Here is a 25,989-nt window from a genome sequence, read left to right as displayed (position 1 = left end):
AGGGATAGGGAAATTGGATGGTTACTTTCCTTAGGTGCATGAATGTTGGTTATCATATTTCTAAACTTTTGAATTTAGAAGGTATATTATTTTTATTCCATGTCTTCAATGTTAAGGACAAACACACAGTAACAGAGAGTTAAATATCATCTATCTCACATGATCTGCTCTTACTTGAAAACTTGAATATATTTCATTGTCTCTGCTTAAAATTAAATTACATGCAACATAAACTTGCTTTTCATTATTTTGTGCATTGTGGAGTCTTTGGGATTCAACTTCTCTAATGATTAATTTCCTGTCTTATTGGTTTATTTGTTTCTGTAAAGGGGTTTTTGCAAAGATAGTAGGCTCCTAAGATTTTTTAAAAACATCCTTGCCAATAAAGTGGGCTGAAACTGAGACCAGTTCTGATAGATATTACAATAGATATATTCTAGAGCTGATTTTTTTTCCTTTTGTGATGAACAATTCTTAGGATTTCATATGCTCATTTTTAAAGCTTTTCCCTTTCTCCCTGAATATGGATTTTAAAATAATGAACTTGAATTTTGAATATATTATGGTCCTTTTATTTTTCACTCATGCTAATGTATTAACTTTCTTTGCTCCCTAATTCAAGTGTAGCTGTTTTGAGGTAATAATTTATGCAACTCATGGCCCAGTTCCTAGGACTTTCACTTTATCATTAGATCATACTAGAGACATAAGTACAATAGTAAAAGTATTTAATTAAGATGTGGAAAAACATAAATAGTCCAAAAGAGGATTAAATAGTGAAACATATTTTGCATCCATACACAGAGAATGCCATATCCTGTATCCATAGTATAATAATTGAATTCCCTTTTAATTTCTCTGCTTATTTGCATAATGTTAGTGCTGTATCATTTTGCAATTTATAGTCCCAATGGAAGACAGTACTGTACCATCTGCCACCTGGAGACTTTCCTGGGAGACCCTTGGTGCAGAATTGAAAAAAAGCTGAAAGTTCTCACATCATCCCAGAATCATCATGCTCTGCTAATGCTACCAGGCTTCAGAGACATATAGCTATTCCATTGCATGTGATCCATCTTGCCTCTTCTTTCTTTACTACTACTAGATCTGCTCATCTTTATTCCCTTGCTACTTGACTTTATTATTTTTTTTAAATCTCCCATCTTGTAGTATACTCACCAGACTGTGAGTTTATTCACTGGAGTCTGGGAAGCATAGTTGAGAAAATCTCTCCCAGTAAGTAAAAGCTCTCTCAGTCTCAAGCATTGTGGGAAATTCTGGGAACATTTTCTAGTGCACTAATGTATAATAAGAACCCCTTCTAAGCCATTAAGGCTATTCTGTGAAACCACACAATACAAACAACTATAAACTGAATCCATTATGTGTGTCTGTCTATATGGGTCCATGATAGGCAGGACTGCCGATAAGTAATTTTAAAAGTGTTTATCTTCACGCTTCCCCTTTCTTCCATTCTGTATTCACATCAATCCTTACTATAAACCTGTCCCCTCTCTCTCTTTTAAACCAACTGTCTTTTTAAAAAAATTCAATAGTTTTTTTCCCCAATTACATGTAAAGATAGTTTTCAGCATTCATTTTTGTAATATTTTGAATTCCAATTTTTCTCTCTCTCCTTCCTTTTTCTCCTTCCTCCCCAAGACAGCAAGCAATCTGATATAGGTTATACATGTACAATCATTAAATCATTTTTTAATAAAAGATTTGAAACTAACATGGAACTTGAAGTCTCAGCTTAGTGGACAGGGTCCAATCCTGAGGATATCATTTTCTTTACCCCCCCACTTCTTTCTCTAGACTTTTCTTTCATAGACTTACCCACAGCCTTGTTGTCATGGAGGAAGTTTTGTCCTGGACCCTGCTATCATGAGTAGCGATGACTTTTCCAGGCCACTATTTCAGGAAAGCCCTAGTCACCATGTCTTCCTTCACCCAGTACTCTTTGGACACAACCTCTCTTCCATGACCTTGCCTACCATCTTGATATGTATTGTATCATAATCTTAATCCATATGATTCTCATTTCACTTTCCTTAGGGTCCTAAAGTCTTAGCACCACTCCATGCTTTGGAGCTGAACTTGGATGTATTAGATTGGCAAACACCTCAATATTTGGTTGAATCTCTTTTTGAACTCTCACAGAGATCCAGACAGTTTCTATTTTTCATAGCAAAGCCTGATCACAGGAAGATCCAAAATATGACCTTGAATCTTTATGTCACCTATCCCAGGATGTCTTGAATTTAGTCCTTGTTTTTAACTGCAGAGTTAAATTCTTATCCTTTCTTAAAAAGGAATTTAAAGTATTAGGAAGTATAATTGTATATTATATATATATATATATATAAATATATATAACATGTAACATATTATGTATGTATCTATGTACATAATATCTATATATGTAATATCTATATATATATATAATGCATGTCTATATATTAGCAAGACCCATCTGTTTTTCTTTCCTCAAGCCAAAAATCAGCTTGAATTGTTTTCATACATATAACTAGAAAAAAAAAGGAAAAATAATTTCTAGTTACTGAGTTAGACTTAGGTTTTGATTTAAGGTATTTAGGGATAGGCAAAGGAAAGGTTTTCTTGGTGGGCAAGACATGATTCAAAGCTCACATTTATATAACTTCTTATTGTTACAACTATGAAGACATGATCTCATTTGAGATGAGATAATATCTTAATATATAGGATATTCCAGAATTCTGTACTAAGACCTCAAGAACATCCTGTATTTGAAGGACTATTATACAAACAAAGGATTTGAATTTTTATTCTAGGCAGCTTGGCATAGTGAGATCCAGTTCAGTTAATGGCAGTTAAAGGTAGCCAAATTCAAACTCATTATGAGGAAGAACTTCTCAATCATGGGAATTGAGCACTGTGTCACTATAAATGTCCAAGTATAGGCTGAATAACCTTTGGGACCATTTGCTATATAGCACCTGGCATCCCCCTCACATGTGGTTTCCCAAAAAGCTATTTCTGAATCTTTGTAGGTCACCACCCACTTAAAACCATACCTCATAAACCCACATCAGTGTAATTACTTTTAGTAGGCAAACCAGAATGCCCATTAGTTCAAAGCAAAAGTAATTTTGTTAAACAGCATAGTGAAATATAACAAGGAAATACATGAGTACATTTTCCCATAGTTGACTATATGCACAGGGAAAACATGGAACCAGAAAACTCTCGTGAAGGGGGTACAATGCATAAGATAGTAAAGAAATATATGAGAGTAGATGTATGGGGAATATATATGTATAGGGAACATTTATGGGGGCATATGTACAGCGAATATATAAGGAAAGGTAATATGTTTGACCTGTGGGCAATTTACACTTTTGAAGTCATGTAGTTGACAGTGTGCTCTGGTGATGAACCATATTTCTCTTAGTTGCGTGTTTCTGCTGACTTGTTCTATTTGTATTTGAAGAATTGCTGCTGATTCTTTACATTGCCATTTTCAACTGTGATCAAGTTCTTTCCCTGAGTTAATGTTCTTTGCTACCAAGAACTGGTCTTCAATTGTAATAAGTCTTCTTCCTCATGGTGAGAGCAAGCTTTATAGCTCTTTAACTTATACTTCAGGAGAAATATCTATACTTAAACCTCTATCTATGCATTCCTCCATCTATCCATCTATCTATCCATCCATCCATCCATCCATCCATTTATTCTTTCTTTCTTTCTCTTTCTTTCCAAAATTCCAGAAAGCTCTATCTACTTAGATAACTAGAAAAACTTTTAGCCATTTAAAAGTCTATCTTTTGAATACTCTAGTTTTAACAGCTACTCAGGCTATCTCAAGCTAACATTTTACTCAAGTTATATTCTGCAATTCCTTTGAATTCCTATCAAACTCCTGAATCACTAGACAAAGTCCTCTTCAACATTCTGGAGCAAAACTAAAACTAGGAACTATGTAGAAAGGGTTATATAAAAAGATTCTCATCAACCCTCAATTTCTACCTCCCTCCAAAAATAGCTCTGGTTACCATTACGCAGATTTACTCAGGAGCAAGACTGAAAAATTCTGGTTGAACTCAGTGAAGCTTGTGATCTTTGCCTTCCACCCCCCTAGAACCAAAACATTGTTTTTCTTACATAAGTCTTAAATAAGAGAGCCCTCTAGTAAATTCTACTATGATGAATATGCTATTGTGTCATAGAAATGACTTTGGGTTGTTGAAGGCTTTGCTAATTCTGGAAAGGCCTTGGTATTCAAAGTGGATCATGTGTCTCTTGAATGAGAATTAATCTAAGCACAAAAAGGCTCAGGTCATACATTTATTTATTTACTTATTTTGTCTGTGGCAAATCAAGAAGTGAATCTACTAAGTTGTAGTAGCAGTGATGATCTGCTTTTGAGGAGATAGTTTTCATGTAGATGAAAACATGATTCCTTGAAGCACCAAGTTCCTTGTAGATATCTAAATGCATGAGTTCTCTAATAATTTCAGTCCTTTCCCATGCCCTCACCCATTTTTGTTCATACTACTGCCAAAGTACTATTCCTAAGACTAAAGTCAGATTATATTAATCAAACATATTCAGGGTTTCCAATTGGCTGTAAATAAAATCCAGACTTATCAGTTTGGCATTTAAAATTTCCCACAATTCTAGCTTCTACCAGTCTTCTAGGCTTATTTCATATTATTCTGCTTTACATTCAACCAAATTTTTCCTACCTGCTCCTTGAGCTTGAACTTTTATCTCCTATCTATCTTTTTGTGACCTCATTTGGGGTTTTCTTGGCCAAGATACTGGAATAATTTGCCATTTCCTTCTCTAGCTCATTTTACAGATGGGGAAACTGAGGCAAAGAGTGTTAAGGGGTTTGCCCAGGGTCACATAGCTAGTCCATATCTGTAGTCACATTTGAACTCAGGTCATTGTGCTACCCTAGTTTCATAGTGTAGGGAAGGTCTAAAACACCTTTGGCAGCAGTACCAGGGCAGATGGTAGGGCGGCCTGGTAGTGTTCTGCCTTACCAGAAAGTATAGAGTTGATGACTCCAATCTCATCTAAACTGTGAGGGCAATCAAGCAGCTTGGATAGGTTCTGGGCCAGAAAGAGAAGGGTAGATAAGGAGAGAATGTGAATAGATAATGAATTGTCCTATTTGAGTTTTCCCTCAGGGAAAGGACCAGGGAAGAAAGGGATGGGTAGAAGATGCCTTTCCACTATAGACCTAATTCTGTGGTTAATTTATTGAGCTGAAATACCTTTTTATAAATGGACATAATACCTTAGTACTTGCCTTATGGGTTATTAGGGTCAGATGACAGTATATATGCAAAGTACTTTGTAAACTTTAAAGATCCATATAAATGTAAATTAGAAATATTATTCTAAGTCTCAACTTATATTATTTGAAAACAACCCACTATAGTCCTTCCTAGCTACTCCCGGGTAGATATTTATATGGAGTTATTAACTTTTATTAGCTTCTGTTGACTGTCATATACCTGGTTTCTTCTTGGCTGACCAAAGACAACTAATTAAGGCTGCTTGGGATCACTTTTGTAAGTCTAAACTCTGACAGTGAGCTTTCAAATCATTGAGTGGGCTGAATGGAATTTCCTTTCCCAGAGATTATAATCCAGAGAAATAAAGTAAAGATTGAGGTTCCTGAGCAGAATCAAGGCTAGAATAAGCAGACTAGACAAGAGTCACCTGACAAATTGAATAAAACGTTGCCTCTCCACTCCATACTCAGCAAACAGAAGCAATCAATTGGCCTTACTTATCTCTTCAATTCAGTATCCAGAATAGAGGGATAGAATAATTTGAGTTTCACTTGAATTGGAGATATTTTTCTTTTTTTTGAAAACATAGTAAAACCTATGGTAGATAAAAAGAGAAAAATACAATGATTTGCATCAATGGGATAAAATAGTATAAAAGATATTTATAAAAGAAGAAAGTTGGGGAAATCAAACAAAAATTTTTAAAAATTAAAAAAAGGGGAAAAAAGTTAGATGATTCGTGGAGTAAATGAGAACTAACAGGCCAAGTGATGCACTGAAATCCATAAAGTGTTAAGTGAATTGGAGAAATTTTTATGTGAGATAGCTGGAAAGACAGGCAAGAAACAAATAAGAGGAAGGAATGAAGTATTTATTGAGGACCTGTTATGTGCCAGGCATTGTGCTAAGCACTTTACAATTATTATCTCATTTGATCCTCACAACTCTGAGAGGTAGGTGCTATTATTATCATCCCCATTTTATACTTGAGGAAACGGAGGTCAAACAAGTGGTAAATGACTTGCCTAAGATCACACAACAAGTAATATCCAAGAATATATTTAAACTCAGGTCTTCCTGACTCCAGGCCCAATGGTGAATCCACTGTGGCATCCGTCTACCTCCAGATAAAATGACATAGATGGGTTTCAATATGTGCTAAAGTCAGGAGGATACATAAAAACTAATCAATTTCTTTGCAGAACTGAAAACACCATTCTAGGATAATGGCTTTAAAGATAAGTTTGTGTAAGAGTTCCTAGTTTTGAGTGTCCTTTATACGTCATGGAAAGGCCATAATTGGAACCTCTAGGAACATTAGTCTTGATGTAACAGTTATAGATAGATTGCTGAATGAAAGCTACAGCAACTTTTAAGGAGAATTGTGTTTATAGTGTACTGCTGGGGGACCAGTTCCTTCCATATCTGAGATCCTATTCCCTTGAGTCACCAAAGATGTTTTAAAAGTTTGCTTCTATTTGATGAATAAGCCAGTATTATGTCAACCACAAAGGCAGAATCAGATAATGTAGTGACCTCTGCTCTCTTCCTGCCAGCATGGAGCCTCTATTATATCAAAATAATGTTTGTAGCTAGCATCATCTCTCTATTCCCAGGACTTTTTAAGATTCTACAACTTCTTTCTTTCCTTCCTTCCTTCCTTCCTTCCTTCCTTCCTTCCTTCCTTCCTTCCTTCCTTCCTTCCTTCCTTCCTTCGTTCCTTCCTTCCTCCCTCCCTCCCTTCCTTCCTCTCTTCTCTCCTTTTCATCCTTGTTGGTGAGCTGGGAATAATATGCTTACACTACTTATCTTACGGGGTTATTGAATGGATTTGTTTGAAATTTATAAAGTGCTATATAAATGTGAGTTGTTATAAATCATTCAACAGATGAAATTATTTGCATTCAAACCTAGCTGCTTTTCTGTGACTACTAATAGTTAACATACACTATATGCCAGGCATTGTGTTAAGAAATTTATAAGTATTATCTCACTGGATCCTTATAGCAACCATGCAAAGTAGGTGCTAGTATCACCCCTGCTTTGCAGATGAGCAAATTGAAAAAAAGAAAGAAGTGGCTTCCCCAGGATCACAAAGCCTGAAAGTATCTAAGACCAAGTTTGAATTCTGGACTTACTGATTCCAGGCTTAGCCATCTAATTGTCTATAGATAATAAACACTTTATTATCACAATGAACAGCTAAAGGATTCAATTGTCTTTCATCTTTATGTATTTCCATTTGCTGCAATGTTTTCTTGTCTTTGTGTTCTAAATCAGCTATCTTCCTGTCTTTTGCATTCTGGATCAGCTGTTTTCCCTGTCTTTGCATTCTAGACTATTACCTGTCTTTATGTTCTAGATCACCAAGGTTACTAGTCTTTGAGTTCTAGATCATCTGGGTCCCCTGCTTTTGCATTCCACATCACATGTTTTCCCTGTCTTTGTGTTCAAGATTACCTGAGTTCCCTGTTTTTGCAGTCCAGATCACTGCATTTCTTGTCTTTGGATTCTAGATCAGCTATTTAACCTGTCACTACATTCTAGATTGCCATTGTTTCCTATATTTGTGTTCTAGATCATCCTATTTCCCTGTCTTTGCAGTCCAGAACACTCCAGATCCTGTCCTGCATTTCCTGTCTTTGTATTCTAGATCAGATATTTTCCCCTGTCTTTGCATTCTACATCACCCAGGTCTTTGCATTCTAGATCAGGTGCCTGCTTCCCCATCTTTATATTCTAAATAATCTGGATTTTATATCTCTGGGTGATCTAGAACACAAAGACATGTAACCCAAGGCATGTAACCAGGAAGATCTAGAATACAAAGACACACAATCAGGGTGATATAGAGTGCAAAGACATGAGATTTGGGACAATTAGTCAGGGACTAACTAATCTCGGTGATCTAGAACAGAGAGACATGCAACCCAGGGCAGGTAATCCAGGAGATCTAGAACAAAAACACAATCTGGGTGCTCTAGAAATGTAAAGGTAAATGTAACCTGGGTGATCTAGAATGCAAAGACATGTAGTCTAGGCAATCTAGAATGGAAGACATGTAATATCCAGGAAAGCAACTGAGAAATGTAATGGAAAAAAACATGTAATCCAGATGATCTAGAACACAAAGATACATAGTCTAGGAAGTTAATCCAGGTGATCAAGAATGCAAAGATTTGTAATCCGGGTGATCTAAAACACAAAGGCATGTAAACCAAGATAGGGAATTTGGGACAGATAATCCCACTGATCTCTTCAATCTTTTTAGATTATTTCCGTTTTCTAGATTATTTTCTGGATTCTATCTATTTTCGAGAGTTTCAATTAAAAAACGCTCTTTTCTAGATTCTTTTCTGGATCCTCAATCTTTTCTACATGATTTTTTGTTCTCTCTCTCTCTAGGAAACAAAAACTATTTTCTAGATTATTTTCTAAAGCCTCAATCCAGAAAACATTTCTCCTAGATCCTCAATCTTTTCTAGATTCTTTTCTAGAACCTCAATCCAGAAAAGAGTTTTTTCCCTAGATTCTTCTCTGGACCCTTTCTTTCTAGAGCCTTAATCCAGAAAACATTATTTTCTAGATCCTCAAATTTTCTAGACTGTCATGTAATCCGGGTGATCTAGAACACAACAACATGTAATCTGGGATAGTTAATCTGGGCGATCTAGAACATAAAGACACTGTATTTGGGTGATCTAGAACACAAAAGACATGCGGTCTGTGACAGGTAAACCAGGTGATTTAGAACACAAAGACACACAACCTGGACAATCTAGAACACAAAAACGCATAGCTCAGTTGATCTAGAACACAGACCTATAATCTGACACCTTTTTAAAAAGATATTTATAAAAATTTCAATATTACTTCATTGTCTAGGATAACTTTTATAAAAATGTAGTTTCTCTAATTATCTTTTGTTTACATCTATTTCTAATTTGAGATCATGATGGTCAAACCTGTCTTTTTAACTTCATCTGAAACATAATGGATTCTGCTGCAGCCCTTTATTTTTACTCTGTGTGTGTCTTTCTGGTTCAAGTCTGTTATTGGATTTGGATCTCTAATCCATTCTGTTTCTTGCTTTCATTCACATTCATGGTTATAATTACTGTGTATGTCCCTCCATTTTATTTTTTTCTCCTCATCATTTTCTCTCTCTGTTTTTTTTTTTTAATTCTGTTCCTCTTCAAAAGTCTGTTTTCCTTCTGATTACTTTCTTTTTGATGTACACCCAGGGGTCCTCAAACTTTTAAAATAGGGAGCCAGTTCACTGTCCCTCAGACTGTTGGAGGGCCGGACTATAGTTAAAAAAAAACCAAAAATAAAAAACTTTGTTTTGTGGACCTTTAAATAAAGAAACTTCATAGCCCTGGGTGAGGGGAATAATCGTCCTCAGCTGCCACAACTGGCCCACAGGCCTTAGTTTGAGGACCCCTGCTAGCTTTCTTTATGATCCTAACTCTTATCGCCTTCACCTACTTCCCTATTGGGCTAGATAGATTTCTTTGTCCAACTGAATATGTATGTATATATATATATATATATATATATATATATATATATACACATATGATTTGTTGTTATTCAGTTATTCAGTTTTATCTAACTTTTCATGATCTCAAGGACTATAATACAGGGACATTCTCTCCTCCACAATTTCTTGAAGTCTGTCCAATTTCATGTTCATTGTTTCTATAATACAATCTACCCATCCCATCCTCTGCGATCTCCTTTTCCATTTCTCATTATTTTCAAATATCAGGGAAATTTCCAATGAATCCTAACTTCTTATTATGCTGTTAAAGTATTAAAACTTTAGCTCAGTATTTGATGTTTCAGTGAAGAGTCTAAATTATTTTTTAATAGTCACTGATTTTATCTCCTTGCTGTTTAAAAGAGTCTCAGAAGTCTTCTGCAGCACCACAATTAAAAAATATTGATTCTGTTGTAAACAGCACTTTTTTTGTCACAGCTCTCACATATCGGTGCTGAAAAAAATAAACAAACACAATTTTGACTATGTGGATTTTTGTCCCCACAATGATGTCTCTGATTTTTTTAGTATGCTCTTCAAATTTACCATCACATTTTTTTCTACAGTGAATTTTTGTTTCTCGTTTTCCATTTGTTTTATTATGTTTTTATAGTATAGTTTAGTAAATTTGTTTTTTTACATTTTTAACATCTTGCCATTATTCCAATTTTGATTTTTAAGGGGTATTTCTTCAGTATTTTTTGTGCCTCTTTTACTAAGCTGTTAATTCTCTTTTCATAATTTTCTTACTCCCTTTCATTTTTTCTCCAATATTTTTCTATCACTCATCACTTTAATGAACACTTCTAGGTTTTTTTTGTATCCATTAGCATTCTTTTTCATTAAATTTTTTTTATTAAAGCTTTTTAATTTTTAAAGGATAATTTTCTTTTTTCTCCTTTTTTATTAAAGCTTTTTATTTACAAAACATATGAATGGTAGTTTTAATTTTTTCCACATTTACCCTTGCAAAACCTTCTGTTCCAAATTCCCCCCCTTACCCCCACCCCCTCCCCTAGATGGCAGGTAGTCCAATACTGTTAAAATATATGTTAAATCCAATATATGTATATATATTGATACAGTTACCTAGCTGCACAAGGAAAATCAGATCAACAAGGGGAAAAAAAAACCTGAGAAAGAAAACAAAATGCAAGCAAGCAACAACAGAAAGAATGAAAATGCTATGTTGTGGTCCACACTCAATTCCCACTGGATGTAGATGGCTCTCTTCATCACTGAACAGTTAGAAATGGTTTGAATCAACTCACTGTTGAAGAGAGCCACGTCCATCAGAACTGATCATTGTATAGTCTTCTTGTTGCCATGTGTAATGATCTCCTGGTTGTGCTCATTTCACTTAGCATTAGTTCATGTAAGTCTCTCCAGATCTCTCTGAAATCATCCTGCTGATCATTTCTTATAGAACAATAATATTCCATAACATTCACATACTATAACTTATTCAGCCATTCTCCAATTGATGGGCATCCACTCAGCTTCCAGTTTCTTGCTACTACAAACAGGGCTGCCACAAACATTTTTGCACATGTGGGTCCCTTTCCCTCCTTTAAGATCTCTTTGGGATATAAGTGCAATAGAAACACTACTGAATCAAAAAGTATGCGCAGTTTGATAGTCTTTTGGGCATAGTTCCAAATTGCTTTCCAGAATGGTTGGATCAGTTCATAACTCCACCAATAATGTATAATTAGGGATTAATAAACATTTGTTGGATTGGAGTGAACTTGTAAGATACTTGCTTAGGTGCTGGGGAAAATTGAAAAATACATTTTGGTCTCTGATTCTTTGGAGCTTAGTATCTGGTAGAAAACATAAAGTACATTAAAAAAAAAAGCCCCAACAACTAAACTACTGACTGATTTTGGACCAAGAAATTCATAAGTGTGGTTTCATTTTGTGGAAAACACTAATTCTGACACAGTCAACAACTCATTTTACATTGAACAATTAATTGACTTGAACGTTGTCACATAGCCAGTACATGGAACTTGAATCCGCTTTTCCTGACTCTAAGGCCAATAATTAGTATATTATTCGGTCTTCCATACTGTAATTTAGAATACAATAAAAGAGAAGTAAAAAAAAAATGCTTCATTCATTTTCACTGAAATCAGCAGATTTTTGGGCATCCCATCTTCAGATAATCACTGAACAGCTTCTCTGTCCTGAAGGAACATTTGATAGTATCAGGTAGGATAATATGGTGCCCTATTAGCAAAGGAGAATGGAGAAAATGAAAAACAGATAAGGGTTGTTCTTGCTTCAACTGAAGTGAAAAATCCCATCGAATTTTTTGCTGGCCCAACTTTGGGCATCTGGAAGCATCTGACAGAACCATTTCTTTCCCCCCCAGAGTTCTGGGTAATTTGAATGTAACAGAAAAAAATACTTGAAAAAGAAGGTCTTACCAAACTATCTTCCATAATAAAACTACCTTTGCTATTCTTTAGCATGATAGATGATAGAGAAATGTGAGCTTACCTTTTATCATGCTCTCATTTATGATCTATTTAAGAAGGAAAATCTGAGACTAGCATACTAGCAGGCATTTTTACAAAATGAAATAATAATAATAATGATGATTATGACAATAACTGACATTTATATAGCACTTCAATGTCTTCTATGTGCTTTGAAAATCTAGTTTAAGCCAGTTTAATGTTTGAAGAGACTGTGACGTATTGCTGTGTCTATTTTACAGATAAGAAAAGTAAGTCTCTGTGAAGCCAAATGACTAGTCATTCACAGGCATGCATCTAGCAAGTGTAAGAGATGGGATCTGAACCCAAATTACCCTGACTCTGAGTCCAAACTTATTATTTACTACTTCATACAGTGTTCTTTTGGAGCAAATCCAGATGTACAATACACATTAAGACATCTGTCTTGCATCCACCATAGGAAAGGCAAGGATCATTTTTTTAGCTGCTTCATATTCCCTCTGGGACCCTGGGCAGTATCTTGCACACAATAGAAAGTTAATACATGACTAGGGAAAGAAATAACTACTACCCTGGATTCCAGCTCTAATAGTCAGGACAAGTTTATAAAGTGGCTCCAATAGCAAAACCTCTTGGGATGGTATCCAAGAAGGATGTACTGTACACCAAGTCCTGCTGTATCATAAAGCGATTGCAATGAGGTCCTAATGAATTTATCTAGCACCCTAAGAGTACAGAATGTGGTTCATTTAAACTCCACAATGTGCTACAACACCCCCAGATAGATACTTGGGATGGATAAACGTTCAATCTCAGAAAGAGTCAAATGTTCACCAGATACAACTACTGAGAAAAAAAAATTTCCACAATTAAATCATTGTATTAGTGAAAAACACAATTGGTAGTCCTGCAGGGCATTGTATTATTTCCCTACTCTATGGTGCCCTGGGATCTTGGTTTTTCTTGAAAAGTAATAATAATAATGTTACTCTTAATAATAAGTGCTACAACACACTCAGATAGATCCTCAGGATGGATAAACACTCAAACTCAGAAAGAGTCAAATATTCACCAGATACAACTACTGAGAAAAAAAATTCCACAATTAAAATAGTTGTATCTATGAAAGACACAATTGGGAGTCCTGCAGGGCATTGTATTATTTCCCTACTCTGTGGTGTCTTGGGATTCTGGCTTTTCTTGAAAGGTAATAATAATAATGTTGCTCAATAATGTAAATGTTGCTAACATTTACATAGTACTTTTAGGCTTATGAAGAACTTTTTATATATATTATTTTAGGAGACAAGGACCAAAACTCAAGGAAATTAAGTGACTCATCCAGCATCAATTTTGGCCCAGTTAGGGTCAAGCAGAGTCAGCTGTCCTGACTCCTAGCTTTACGTTCTAGCTGGTGAGACCCACTGCTTTCTCTTCATTCCAGCACGATATTGGTTTACTCAGAGGACACACTGTTATAATTTCAGAGATGTATGGCCAAGCTCCCTGGGGAAAAACGGTGAAGATGACAGGAAATGAAAGTGCTCTGGGCAGTGGAGAAAGTTTGTTCCAGGAATATGCAGGGGAAAAAAATCATTTGAAAATATATCAAACATAGGGTTATCAGTATAAAAAGTGTGGAAGAAAGATATGACACTTAACTTCTGATATTCTCAAGAGCAAGCAAAAGTAGGATGGAGTCAGCCTCTAATCATACACAAGAGCACATCATCCAGGAATCATTGCTGTTTTGCAATTAGAGTTTCTACTTAAATGCAACAATGTCTGATCTTCCAGGAACCCCTTGTCCCATTCCCCAAGACAAAGCTTCATTATATAGACTACTCAGGGGATGTGGAAAACAATCTCGATGTTTCATTCTGCCTCATTGCTCCACTTCTCCCCTGCTTGCCACACAGTGCTAATACATCACAGACTGATGCAAAACCACAGACTAAATACAGCAGACGTTTTCCCATCTCCAAATCTAGTTGTCTAAATTTTCCCCAAGTTGTGGCTCAGAGTTGCAACTAGAAATTTTTATTCCCCAGGAAAAATTAGATGAAGTGAACATAATACATACTCTTCCTTTCATAGGATTGTAAGTTTTCAGTTGGAAGGGACTTTCATTTAATCTGACCCCTTAATTTTATAGAGAAGGAAATGAAGGTGGAGGTCAGTGAATTTAAGTGACTTGGTTAAGCTTACAAAAGTAATAAATAATAAGTGACAGCTCTGAGAGCCAACCCATGTCCTCTGACTCTAATACTCCTATTTGTTCCATTGTCTCCATGATGTGCCTCTGTTTTTTTAATTATCAAAAATATTTATTAAATACCATTATCTATTCATGGACTTATTCTAAACACTTATAAGAAGGGGCTAAATACTGAGAACAAATTATATTCTTACCCCAGAGAAGTTTCTGGAAATAGTCTCTGGTTCTCTAATATTCCAGTCAATGTGCAGAAGTATCTGCTGTGATTTATTTTTTAAAATTTTTATTAAAGCTTTTTAATTTTGAAAAGATATGCATGGATAATTTTTCAACATTAACCCTAGCAAAACCTTGTGTTCCAATTTCCATCCCCTTTCCCCACCCCCTCCCCTACATGGCAAGTAATTCAATATATGTTAAACATAATAAAATATGTTAAATCCAATATATACATACATAGTTATATAATTATCTTGCTGCACAAGAAAAATCAAATCAAAAAGGGAAAAAATGAGAAAGAAAATAAAATGCAAGCAAACAACAACAACAAAAAAGAGTGAAAATGCTATGTTATGAACCATGATCAATTCCCACAGTCTTCTCTCTGGTTGCAGATGGCTCTCTCCATCAGAAGTCTATTGGAACTGGCTTGAATCACCTCATTGTTGAAAAGAGTCATATCCATTAGAACTGATCATCATATAATCTTGTTGTTGCCATGTATAATGATCTCCTGGTTCTGCTCATTTCACTTAGCATCAGTTCATGTAAGTTTCTCCAGCCTCTCTGAAATCCTCCTGCTGACCATTTCTTACAAAACAGTAATATTCTATAATATTTGTATACCAGAACTTATTCAGCTATTCTCCAACTAACAGGCATCTACTCAGTTTCCAGTTCCTTGCCACTACAAAAAGAGTTGCACATGTGGGTCCCTATCCCTCCTTTAAGACGTGATTTTGTTCTTCACAATAATGCAATGAGAAAGAAGGCAATAATCTGAGGGAGTTGTGCTGTGCTTATGTATGCCTTCATAGATTAAGAAAAAATTGTTGAATGGCAGTAATACGCATGCAGAAAACCAAGGCAGATAATATAATAAGAATAACAGGGTGACTGCCTCATGAGGAAACTCCCTCTTTCAATATGTCAGTCCATTCATTGCCACTTTGAGTTGTCTAGAACATTAAGAGGTTAATTCACAACTATAGACAGCTAGAAATATGTCACAGGCTGGACATGAACATGGGTCTTCCTGGGTTCTAATTCTCATTGCCTCCCATTACTTCCCATTGCTTTTCATTATAGACTAAACAATAATATAATAAATATCTGTATTCCACAATAACCTTTGCCTAATGTCTCACAGTTTTCAGTTATGCTGTACATATGTTGGATAGAATGCTGGGGCTGGAATAAAAAAAAGACCCGGATTCAAATCCTGACCAACTGTATGACCTTGGCCAAATCATGGAAACTATATGTCTCAGACAATTTCCTATGACTTATCTAATGAATTATAGACAAGTTGTAATCTATGTTGGTGGAGGAATTTCCCCACAATGACAAAATTAAAGATTCTTCATGTTTTCTTGTATTTTTCTTCTTTTCTTTTTTGAACTTATTATATATTCTTCCTTTCATAAAACCATAAGTTTTCACTTGGCAATTAGGTTTGAGTGACTTGCCCAAGGTCACACAGCTGATAAAGATCTGAGGTTGAATTTGAGCTCAGGACCTCCTATCTCCAGAGTCACTGGCTTATATGTGCCACCTAATTGCCCCTTTCTTGCATTTTTCAAAGTACTTTCAAATATGTTGAATCTAATGGATCAGAGAGACAGTCTCATATGAACGTAATTCTAAAGCTTTTAAAACAATAATTCTTCCTTGTTATCTAGATATGGACAGGGAAACATTCATATTTTTAGTCATTGTTTTACAAAAGTCTCATGGAAATTTTCCTGACTAATCAGCATTAAAGATAGTGTTCAGAATATTGTTCTCCAGTCCTTCTGGTAAACAATATGACTAGATGTGTAGAGTGCAACAGTGATTGATAATCCAGTATTTTACATGGGTTATTGGAATTAAAATAGAGGCTTGAGCATGCAGTAGGCTTTAATGGTTTTGCATCATCTGAAGGAAATTTCTGAAAAAGAGATGGAAGAAATTAAATACCATCAATCAAAAGCATTTTTCTAGCTATCTGGACACTCATGAATGGAATTTTTTTCTTTACAATTAAAAATGTATTTAGATATAATGACTAGACTTATGTTCTTAAATAGATAATACCTTTAATAGTACACTTGGATTTTCAAATATATTGAGTACTATTAAAAGAGTGAATATATTTTTGTATTAGCTTATAAATAGTTCTACTTGGAGACATCAACTTGAATTCTCACTTAGTCAATGCATTGCACAAATTTGAATTGCACAAAAGCTTACTTTCACACTTAGTCTATACAAAAATAGGTATTTGGGTACCATTTTCCCTTTAATATACCTAAATTTCCATTCAGAAATGATGCCCTTAATTAGTATAATGAGCAGAATCATCTTAATTGATAGAACATTTTAAAAAAATATGTGGGTAAGGGTAAGAAAATAGGAGCTTTTTAAATTTGTGAAGTGAAATGATAAAATTGTTAAGTAGTTATGATCATTATTATTTACTATAGAAATAGAGTTGTAATATGTCTCCGGGTGCTTTGATAGTCCTATAAATGTATTATACTATGTTGATGTCATACTGAAGTTAACATTACATTAGACGTATGTTTGATATTCAAGTAATCTTCATTTTCCTATTTTATTTATTTATTTATTTATTTATTTAAATTTAATAGCCTTTTATTTACAGGATATATACATGGGTAACTTTACAGCATTAACAATTGCCAAACCTCTTGTTCCAATTTTTCACCTCTTACCCCCCACCCCCTCCCCTAAATGGCAGGATGACCAGTAGATGTTAAATATATTAAAATATAACTTAGATACATAATAAGTATACATGACCAAAACATTATTTTGCTGTACAAAGAATCAGACTCTGAATTATTGTACAATTAGCTTGTGAAGGAAATCAAAAATGCAGGTGTGCATAAATATAGGTTGAATTCAATGTAATGGTTTTAGTCATCTCCCAGAGTTCTTTTTCTGGGTATAGCTGGTTCAGTTCATTACTGCTCCATTAGAAATGATTTGGTTGATCTGTTGCTGAGGATGGCCTGATCCATCAGAACTGGTCATCATCTAGTATTGTTATTGAAGTATATAATGATCTCCTGGTCCTGCTCATTTCACTCAGCATCAGTTCGTGTAAGTCTCTCAGGCCTTTCTGAAATCATCCTGTTGGTCATTTCTTACAGACAGTAATATTCCATAATCTTCATATACCACAATTTATTCAGCCATTCTCCAACTGATGGACATCCATTCAGTTTCCAGTTTCTAGCCACTACAAAGGGCTGCCACAAACATTCGTGCACATACAGGTCCCTTTCCTTCTTTATAATCTCTTTGGGATATAATCCCAGTAGTAACACTGCTGGATCAAAGGGTATGCACAGTTTGATAACTTTTTGAGCATAGTTCCAAACTACTCTCCGTTCGTTCACAACTCCACCAACAATGAATCAGTGTCCCAGTTTTCCCACATCCCTCAACAATCATCATTATTTTTCCTGTCATCTTAGCCAATCTGACAGGTGTAGGTGTATCTTAGAGTTGTCTTAATTTGCATTTCTCTGATTAATAATGACTTGGAGCATCTTTTCATATGACTAGAAATAGTTTCAATTTCTTCATCTGAGAATTGTCTGTTCATATCCTTTGACCATTTTTCAATTGGAGAATGGCTTGATTTTTATAAATTAGAGTTAATTCTCTATATATTTGGAAATGAGGCCTTTATCAGAACCTTTGACTGAAAATATTTTCCCAGTTTATTGCTTCCTTCTAATCTTGTCTGCATTAGTTTTGTTTGTACAAAACTTTTCAGTTTAGGTATAATCGAAATTTTCTATTTTGTGATCAGTAATGATCTCTAGTTCTGCTTTGGTCATAAAACCTTCCCTTCACAGGTCTGAGAGGTAAACTATCCTATGTTCCTCTAATTTATTAATAATTTCATTCTTTATGCCTAGGTCATGAACCCATTTGACTATATCTTGGTGTATGCGTAAGTATGGATCAATGCCTAGTTTCTGCCATATTAGTTTCCAATTTTCCCAGCAATTTTTATCAAACAGTAAGTTCTTATCCCAAAAGCTGGGATCTTTGGGTTTGTCAAAGACTAGGTTGCTATGTTGTTGACTGTTTATCACTTGAACCTAATCTATTCCACTGATCAACCAATCTATTCCTTAGCCAATACCAAATAGTTTTGGTAACTGCTGCTCTATAGTATAGTTTTAGATCTGGTACATCTAAGCCACCATCATTTGATTTTTTTTTTCATTAATTCCTTGAAATTCTTGACCTTTTGTTTTCCATATGAACTTTGTTGTTATTTTTCTAGGTCATTAAAATAGTTTTGGGAGTCTGATTGGTATAGCTTTAAATAAATAGATTAGTTTAGGTAATATGTCATCTTTATTATATTTGCTGCGCCTATGCAAGAGCATTTAATATTTTCAATTGGTTAGATCAGACTTAATTTGTGTGAAAGTGGTCTATAATTTTGCTCATAAAGTTTCTGATTTTCCTTGGCAGATAGATTCCTAAATATTTTATATTATCAGTAGTTACTTTAAATGGAATTTCTCTTTGTAACTCTGACTGTTGGATTTTGTTAGTGATATATAAGAATGCTGATGACTTATGTGGGTTTATTTTATAACAGCAACTTTGCTAAAGTTGTGGATTATTTCTAATAACTTTTAGCAAGAATCTCTGGGGTTCTCTAGATATACCATCATGTCATCGGCAAAGAGTGATAATTTGGCTTCCTCATTGCCTATTCTTATTCCTTTAATCTCTTTCTCAGCTCTTATTGGTATAGCTAGCGTTTCTAATACAATATTAAATAAATGCTTGTGATAGTGGCAACCTTGTTTCACTCAGATCTTATTGGGAATGGTTGCAGTTTGTCTCCATTACATATGATGCTTACTGATGGTTTTAAATAGATGCTGCTGATTAGTTTAAGGAAAAGTCCATTTATTCTATACTCTCAAGTGTTTTTAAAAGGAATGGATGTTGGATTTTATCAAATGCTTTTTCTGCATCTATTGAGATGATCATATGGTTTTGTTAATTTGGTTATTAATGGCCAATTTATATTGATAGTTTTCCTAATATTGAATCAGCCCTGCATTCCTGGTATAAATCCTACTTGATCATAGTGTATTATCTTGGAGATGATTTTCTGTAGTCTTTTTGCTAATATCTTATTTAAGATTTTAGCATCAATATTCATTAGGGAGATTGGTCTATAATTTTCTTTCTCTGTTTTCAGCCTACCTGGTTTAGGTATCAGTACCATGTCTGTGTCATAGAAGGAATTTGGTAGGACTCCTTCATTCCCTATTTTATCAAATAATTTTATATAGCATTGGGGCCAATTGTTCTTTAAATGTTTGGTAAATTCACATTAAATCCATCTGGTCCTGGGAGTTTTTTTCTTAGGGAGTTGTTTAATTGCCTGTTCTATTTCTTTTCTGAAATGGGACTATTCAACAATTACTTCCTCCTCTGTTAATCTGGAAGTCTATATTTTTTGGAGGTAGTCATCCATTTCACTAGGTTATCAAATGTATTGGCATAAGTTGAGCAAAATAACTCCTTATTATTTCTCTAATTTCCTCTTCCTTGGTGGAAGAGTTCTCCCTTTTCATTTTTAAGACTACTAATTTCATTTTCCTCCCTCCTTTTTCTAATCAGATTTACCAAAGGCTTATCTATTTTATTGGCTTTTCATAGAACCAACTCTTAGTTTTATTAATTAGTTCAATAGATTTTTTACTTTCAATATTTTAATTTCTCCTTTTAATTTTAGAATTTCCAATTTAGTATTTGATTGGGGTTTTTAATTTGGTCTTTTTAGTTTTTTTTAGTTTGCAAGCCCAATTCATTAATCTTTTCTTTCTCTGTTTATTCAAGTAAGCCTCTAAGGATATAAATTCCCTCTTATTACCCTTTGGCTGCATCCACAAATTTTGGTATGATGTCTCATCATTGTCATTATCTTAGGTAAATTATTAATTGTATCTATAATTTGCTGCTTCACCCAATCATTCTTTAAGATGAGATTGTTTAGTTTCAATTACTTTTGGTCTATTTCCCCTAATTTTTTGTTGAATGTAGTTTTTATTGCATCATGATCTGAAAGAAAGCATTTACTATTTCTGCTTTCTTGCATTTAATTTAGTCTTTATGTCCTAATATATGGTCAATTTTGAATAGGTTTCATGAACTGCTAGAAGAAAGTATATTCCCTTCTATCTCATTCAATTTCTCCAAAGATCCAAATACCTAATTTTTCAATATTCTGTTTACTTCTTTAATTTTCTTTCTTATTTGTTTTGTGGTTTGATTTGTCTAATTCTGAGTGAAGGTTGAGATCTCCTACTATTACAGTTTTGTTGTCTATTTCTTCTTGCAACTCTCTTAACTTCTCCTTTAGGAAGCTGAGTGCCATACCACTTGGTGCATATATGTTTAATATTGATATTGCTTAGTTGTTTATGCTACCCTTTAGCAGGATGTAGTTTCCTTCCTTATCTCTTTTAATTAGATCAATTTTACTTTTGCTTGATCTGAGATAGGATGGCTACCCTGCTTTTTGACTTCACCTGAAGCATAATAGATTTTGCTCCAGCCTTTTACCTTTACTCTATATGTATCCCCTGCTTTAAATGTGTTTCTTGTAAACAACATATTGTAGGGTTCTGACTTTTGATCCAGTCTGCTATCTGCCTCCTCTTTATGGGGAGTTCATCCCATTCACATTTACGGTTAGAATTACTAAATCTGTATTTCCTGCCATCCTAATAACCCCAGATTGTGCTTTCTTATTCTTGCCTCCCCAACCCTCTTTCCCCTTAAACTTATGTACCCCTCTTGTATCCACGATACTTATCCTCTTTATAATCCCTCCCTCTCCCCCCCTTTGAGGTCTTTCCCCCTTCCTTCCCTTATTACTCTTTTCTTTTCCTTTTCCTCTCCCGTTTTAATAGTAAGAATTTCTCTAAAACAAATGTCAATTATTTTTCCTTTGAGCCAACTCTAGAGTGAGGTAAGATTCACTAATGTTCCTCCCCTCTCTAATTCCCTCAGATATGATAAGTTTCCTTAGCCTCTTTGTGGGATGTGGTTTCCCTCTTTTTATCCCTCCTTCCACCTTATTCTGCCATCATCCCTTTTCCATATCTACTTCCCTTTTTTATGTTATATCAGTACAATCAAATTATACATGTATTCTTTTTGTATATCCCAGAAATACAATTCTCAAGAGTTATTTTTCCTTTTCTGCATCTCTTGGTTCTATTCTTGGAGATCAAATTTTTGTTTAGTTCTGGTTTTTCTTCAGAAACAAATGGAATTCATTTGTTTCATTAAATGTCCATCTTCTTCCCTGGAAGAAAATGCTCAGCTAACTAGGTAGTTTATTCTTGGCTGCATCCCAAGTTCTTGTGCCTTTGAGATATCATATTCCAGGCCCTTCTTTCCTTTAATGTAGAGGCAGCCAGATCTTGGGTGATCCTTATTGTAACTTTTCGGTATTTAAATGTTTTTTTTGGCTGCTTTAAAATTTTTCCTTAATCTGATAGTTCTGAAATTTTTGCCACAATATTCCTTGGGTTTTTATTTTGGTTTCTTTCAGAAGGTGTTCGATGAATTCTTTCAATGCCTATTTTACCTTCTGATTCTATTACCATCTGGGCAGTTCTCTTTGATGATTTCTTGTAAAATAGTATCTAGGCTCTTTTTTCATCATAGTTTTCGGAGGTCCAGTAATCCTCAGATTATCTCTCCTAGATCTATTTTCAAGTCTGTCATTTTAGCCAGTAGATAATTCATGGTTTTCAGTTTGTCATTTTTTTGGTTTTGCTTGACTGATTCTTTGTCTCAATGCATCATTAGTTTCAATTTGTTCAGTTCTAATTTTTAAAATTATTTTCTTCATTAGCTTTTTTACTTCTTTCTGTATATGTCCAATTGGGTTTTGAATGTATTGTTTTGGTCTGTGGAATTTTTTTCCATTTCACTAATTTTTTTAGTGGATATTTTCTTTTCAATTCACAGATCCTACTTTCTAGGTAGATTCTTTATTTTCAATTCACAATTCTTACTTTCCTGTGATTTTTATTTTCAATTCACCAATTTGCACTTCCTGGGAATTTTTAACTTTTCAGTATTATTTCAGGAAGTTGTTGCTCTCTCTTGTAAGCTTCTCTTTCCTTTCCCCATTTGTCTTCTAACTCTCTTTGAGACTTTTAATGGTCTCTTCTATGAGGACATTATGTAAGGAGGACAGTCTGATGCATTTTGCTGTTTGAGGTCTCTTCAGGTTTGCTGACCTGCTCTTTTCTGCATAGAAGCTGTCGATCGTTCTTTTCATCTTTTTATTCATGTTTTAAGCCTTTAGGGTGAGTCTCTAGGCAAGAGGGTTACCAGCTTCCTCTGCAGAGCAGGGAGATATAAACGATTTCGGCTCGAGGTGATGGGAGTGCTCGAGTGGGTTCCCTTCCCCAACAGGAGTGGATTCAGCACTGGCGGAGCTATCAAGCGGCTTAGTAGGGCTGGGTGGATATGATGCCTGACTAGGACTAAGTGGTGAAGTGTCACTGCCCCAGGCAGGGCCTCTTGTGGGACTGTGAGTATTAGACTGGCCAGAAGGCGACAGCCACAAACTCTGCCAGAGTCTCTGCCTGATCAAAATCGGACCTGGAAGCTCTTGGCCCCAAGCGAGCTCCACTGCCGCAGATTGGAGGCTACCAGACTCGTCCTCCTACCGTGCAGGATCCTAGCTACCCCAAGGAAAAGCCATTATTCGGGTTGGGGCTCTGACTTAGATGCTGAGATCTTGCTTTCACCCTCGGTTTGAGACTCTCCTCGAGACCTAAGTTTCTCTCCCTGTCTCGCCTTGATCTCCCCTGTCCCCGGAACCAACCTTTTTTGGCGAGACTGCAGATTTTCTTGACCCGGTAGAGTTGTTCTACTTCTTATCTTTACATGTAGCAGTCAAGACTATTTTTGAGGCTCGATATAATATTGATAAAGAGGGTAAGAGAAGAGCTTAGAAAGTCGCGTGTGTCTTCTCCGCCATCTTGGCTCTGCCCCCTCATAATCCATTTTCCTATTTTAAAAAAAGTCAAGGGTGGTGTAGTGGATAGAATACCAGCTCTGAAGTCAGGAAGATCTGAGTTCAAATCTGGCCTCAGACACTTAACACTCCCTAGCTGTGTAACCTTGGGTAAGTCACTTAACCCCAACTGCCTCAGCCTCCCCCCCTCAAAAAAAAAAAAACCCAACAACCCCAAAGCGTTGGGGCCTATGATTTTATTGCTATAAGGAACTTCTGCTAAGAAAATTCTATCAATGTAAATTGGTACCTAATAAGAAACTTAGAGGCTTACCAAATTTATAGAGGACACAGAGAGGTTCAGTGAGTCACTTAGTATTCCAGGTCAGAGATGACACTTGAACCCAGATTTTCTTAACCCTTAAGACTACCAATTATGCAACAATGCTACATTTTCCCCTCCCCCACCCCGATTTTTAAACATTTTCATTTAAACTTTTGAGTTCCAAATTCTATTCTTTCCCAACTCTCAATCCCTAACTCTGAGATGGTAAGCAATCAGATATGTTATAGCTGTGCAATTATGTAAAACATTTCCATATTAGTCGTTTTGTACAAGAATACTTGAATAAAGGAAACAATGAGAGAAAGTGAAAAATAGCATGCTTCAATCTGTATTCAATCAATATCAGTTCTTTCTCTGGAAGCAGGTAATGTGCTTCATTATTAATCCTATGGAATTGAATTGGATCATTGCATTGCTGAGAATAGCTAAACCATTCACAATTATTCATTGAACACGTTGTTATTGTGTACGTTTTCCTGCTCCTGTTTATTTCACTATGCATCAATTCCTGCAAGTATTTCCAGATTTTTCTGAAATATCCTGCTTGTCATTTCTTATAGCACAATGATATTCCCTTAAGATCATTTACCACAGCTTGTCTAGTCATTCCCCAATTGATGGGCATCTCTTTGATTTCCAATTTTTAGCCACCACAAAAAGAGCCACTATAAATATTTTTGTACAAATGGGTTCTTTCTACTTTTTTGGATGTTTTTGGAATATAAATCTAGCAATGGTATTGCTAGATCAAAGGATATATATTGTTTTATATTTTAATTTGTATTTCTCTGATCAGTAGTGATTTAGAGCATTTTCCACCCATTTGACTATAGATAGCTTAGATTTCTTTGTTTGAAAACTACCTGTTTATATTCTTGGACCATTTATTAATTGAGGAATGACTTGTATTTTTTTTTAAAATTTGACTCAAGTTCCCTATATATTTGAGAAATGATGCCTTTTATTAGAGATACTTGTTGCAAAAATTCCCTCCCTCTATGATTTTCACTTTTCTTTATAATTTTGGTCACATTGGTTTTGTTTGTGCAAAATATTTAAATTTTATATAATAAAATTATTTTATATTTTGTGATGCTCTTTATATCTTCTTTGGTTCTAAATTCCTCTCATCCATAAATCTGAAAGAGAAACTATTTCATACTCTCTTAATTTGCTTATGGTGTCAACTTTCAGATGTAAATCATGTACCCATTTTAACCATATCTTGATATATAGCATAAAATATCAGTCTAAGATATACCTCTCTGATTCCATTACTACAAATGTCTTGGGCATCCAATCTCTCCAACTTTATTATTGTCTCTATTTATCTTGACAATGGAACCTGAACAATTCCTATTCATTTCAGTGATTTTTTAAGTTTCATCTCTTCATCTGCTTTTCCTAAAGCTTTTCTCCACTATTTATTCATTTCGCCATTTCCATAAGTTAGGCGTCTGCTCTGGCATATCTCAATCAGTATATAATTAAAACCCAGATATTTGGGATGAGGTGAATAGACAGAAACTGAAAATATATCAATAAATATAAAGATTAGACATCAGAAATGACTGATTTCCTGATTGAAGGTGGTTAAGAAAAGAAATAAAGGTAAGGGAGAAGTGGAAACAAACTTGATTGAAACTTTTTGGAGAAAGGAGATACCTCTTCATTTGGGATTATGTTTGAAAGGGTGTGATAACTCTAAGGAGAAAGAGCTTTAATCTTGGTTTTAGGGGATTTTATTTGATGGCTCTTAAGGTACCATAATATTCTGTGTATTGTATTCACATACAATTTATTCAGCCATTCTCTAATCAATAGTCATCTATTTTACTTAGCAGTTTTCTTGTTATATAAAGTGCTC

General features: G+C 34.9%; 1 protein-coding gene across 1 annotated transcript in view; it reads left to right on the top strand.

The window, feature by feature from the left end:
* KCNE4 (potassium voltage-gated channel subfamily E regulatory subunit 4) overlaps positions 1–25,989 on the top strand; it is a 73,695-nt gene that overhangs the window by 41,286 nt on the left and 6,420 nt on the right. The gene's annotated exons all lie outside the window — the stretch shown is intronic.

This window comes from Sarcophilus harrisii, chromosome 3, assembly GCF_902635505.1.
Source record: "Sarcophilus harrisii chromosome 3, mSarHar1.11, whole genome shotgun sequence".
Lineage (NCBI taxonomy): Eukaryota > Metazoa > Chordata > Mammalia > Dasyuromorphia > Dasyuridae > Sarcophilus > Sarcophilus harrisii.
This window is presented reverse-complemented; position numbering and strand designations above follow the sequence as displayed.